The sequence below is a fragment of the Lathyrus oleraceus genome, chromosome 5 (genome assembly GCF_024323335.1).
Source record: "Lathyrus oleraceus cultivar Zhongwan6 chromosome 5, CAAS_Psat_ZW6_1.0, whole genome shotgun sequence".
Taxonomy (NCBI): domain Eukaryota; kingdom Viridiplantae; phylum Streptophyta; class Magnoliopsida; order Fabales; family Fabaceae; genus Lathyrus; species Lathyrus oleraceus.
In genome coordinates this window covers 427390282-427393565 of record NC_066583.1, presented here as the reverse complement: position 1 = coordinate 427393565, position 3284 = coordinate 427390282, and the positions used below count along the sequence as shown (strand labels likewise).

Below are 3284 nucleotides of genomic sequence, written 5' to 3'. Positions count from 1 at the left end.
TATCTTAGCCCTCTCAAGTCTACAGACTTCACAAGTCACTTGAGGAATTACAAAAACTATTGAGAAATACAAGAATGTGTTTGGTGCTTTTGGATAAGCAAGAGGAACATAATTAAATACAGATGATCAACAATCACACAAAGAGCAAAAACTCATGTGTGATAACTGAATTATACAATGACAAGAATTTAGTATATGATTCAAGGTGTATACTAGAATTCTTGAGTGATAGCTTCATATTTTTGTATGATGATAGTGAGGCCTTTTTATAGTGCTTGGAGATGATACCGTGGGAGAGAATATTGATGATGATATCTTTGCCAATAATGGGACTTCATGACATTAATTTTCTTGTCCTTTCCATAGCAGTCTTGGAGTGTATTCTACGTTATCCATATAGAGATTCATACCATACTTAGAATACTTCTTTGTTAAGTTTCTGATTTTGATTGGTCAGATGATTTGTTGGGCGTGAACTAGAGTGAGCGGAAATCAGAGTCTTTTTGCAAATCTTGTATTCTTTAGATAGTTTCTAGTTGAGTCTTCTTCAGATAGTTCTTTGGTTGATCTTCAGATAGAGCGTCTTCAAGTCTACGAATGTACATTCATCAGAGTCTTTGGATTTTACAGACTTCATAGTCTTCAGATTCTGTATGTGATCCTCTTGGGAATGCTTATGTTCAATGTCAGATATGATTCATTCATTTCTTGATCAGCTGTTCTGGACTTTGTTTGATGTTAGATATTGATTTATCAGATTTAGTTTTCATTGGAGTCCTGCACACTTAGAAGATTTATTAGGGTACCAAATTGTTTCATTCTTCGTAATCATCAAAACATAGAGATAAATTGTAGAACCAAAATCTTGTTCTAACATATATGGTCAAGTTTTGGTCCATTTGCATTAAAATAATTTTAGTGGTATTTAAGCCATTAAACATGAACATGGTAGCCATTTCGTATAGCATTTCATAAGAGCATCTCATACATTTGATATAGCAAAACATGTGAAATTTGATTTAATCTTGAATCATAAATTGTATTGATCAATGATCATTACATAAGCATAGTTTGCATGCGCATTTACATTCACACGTTACATAATAGCTACATAGCATTACAATACTTGTTTTTAATCAAAACAGAAAAAAGAGAATGGCAGCCCTTGTCTCCATACTTGTACACTTCCAATGGACATGCTTATCTTGAACCTACATATCAAAAGCTAACAAGTATCATCTTCAAATAAACCTTGTCCATCATTAACACAAAATCAATCCAATAGCAGTGCAAACAAAGCCAACAATGCAATTATTTCAATCCAACAGCTCAAGCATACGCTAGCCACCCTATGACAGTCCAATTCTTTTGGCTAACAAAATTTTGAAAGGCATCAACATGCTAACATGATGATGGCATCTACATCATGATATCAAGCATATATGACCTACATCCCTAAGTGATTTTTCAATAACTTTAACAGCATTACATCCTCCGATCATCATCAATAACAAGCAAACTTCAAGTCCAAACTCTCACCATCAAACAAGTCTAATTGACTGCATTAACAATTCACTTTTAACAAGAATTCAACAACTTCATATTTCACTAACATACATGCATTTGAACATACATGGCATATCATACTGATGTTGCATTTATTTGAATGTAAACTTGCATACACTAACTGCAATTAACAAACATGGTTTGAGTCCATCAACTAATTCTAACCAACTTCATGACAATTAATAACTAAAAGGGAAACATCACTAGCTAACAAGCACATTAAGAATTCATTTTCACAAGGTTACAATTTAGCTAACAGGGTTACAATTTATCCTGCTAAAACAACGCATAGCTAACACAGTCCGATTTCAAATCCATCCTAACTAATTGAAAGCCAACTAAAAAACTTTTACACTAACATACTAACAGAGTTACAACTAACAGAGTTTGCATATAACTAACCTAGTTGAGATTAACCAAAATTAACACTAATCAATTCATACACCAACCAACTGAATTAACCTTCCATAATTAATATAGTTAACAAATTACCTTTCTAACCCTAACGGATTCCTCAACTAACTAACTAACTAATTTTCCAACCGGAAATTGGCACGGGTTCTAAGAACTAACAGAGTTAGATAATCCCTAACTAACTTAGCCTATGATGGATTGACAGTGTGAGTTCTCTGATTCAATCCCTATAAATGCTAGTCCTCACCCAAGGATGAAGGAGGGAAATTCATCATTCACATAACTTCAATCATTGATCTGCAATCCCCCCCCCCCCAATTTCACCCTCACCTAGAGCTCAGTCTTTGCAGCCATTGAAGCTTCACCTTAAAGATTCAACGTGCTCGAGCTAAACCTATCAAAACTTGCACTCTCCAACCCTCTCGATCACCCTCAATCACTCACAGACGCATTGAAGAAGTATTCATAGAAGAAGAGAGAAGAGGAAGCACGAAGATGAGATAAAATTCAATGCATGAATTGGAGAAGCCACGTTCATCTTCTTCAACTCATCTTTGTCGGAGCTCATATCGGAGGTACTAATTTCTTCCACCTTCTTCACTAAATCCAGGTTACCATCATGTGAAGGGTGGATTTAGGAATAGAAGCCCTCATGTGAGAGGCTTCAATTCCTCATGAATTTGGGTTCTTGACATAAACGTTTCGGTTAAATTTCAAAATTTATGAATTAGGGTTCTTAACATAAACATTTAGGTTAGGACTTTAGGTTCAGATTTTGGTGAAATTTACCCTGGATTTGTGTATAGGACATTGAGACGAAGGGAATGGTGTTTGGATTGCCGTGTTTGGCCCTCCGCCGCCGCCACGGGGCGATTTCTGACGCGACGGAGACGGAGGATTCCGACCATTATTGTTTAGGTCTAAGAACATGTTATATTTAGTAAAAGTGAACTTCCTCCATTCATGAGTATGCCATTAGGCTTAATTTCCTCCTTGGCCATGTAAACTTGTTTTCCACCCTACTTTTGCAACTCACATTCCCTGCCTCACCTGGACAAGAACGATGGGCATGCTTCCCCTAAGGCCCAATGAAAGCAATGCTTGCACCATGATTTCATCCTGGCACCCCTGCCACTCAATTAAAAACTAGTGGGTCTTCTTGTCCAGTGGGTCATGCCCACCATGTTTACGTCAGTTCGGGTATAGGTAGTATGTTCCATCCCCACCTCTGGATTGTATGATGGCGACAGATATTGATGTTGATTGGATCAGCTATCATCAGAGTGTTATCGATGTGATCGGTT

General features: G+C 36.6%; 1 long non-coding RNA gene across 1 annotated transcript; it reads right to left on the bottom strand.

The window, feature by feature from the left end:
* Positions 1-1018: 1018 nt before the first annotated feature.
* LOC127081479 (uncharacterized) lies at positions 1019-2987 on the bottom strand. The gene is made up of 2 exons (XR_007788102.1): positions 2770-2987; positions 1019-1211 (listed from the first exon to the last, which is right to left on the bottom strand). It is a non-coding gene; the product is annotated as an uncharacterized LOC127081479 (long non-coding RNA).
* Positions 2988-3284: the final 297 nt, after the last annotated feature.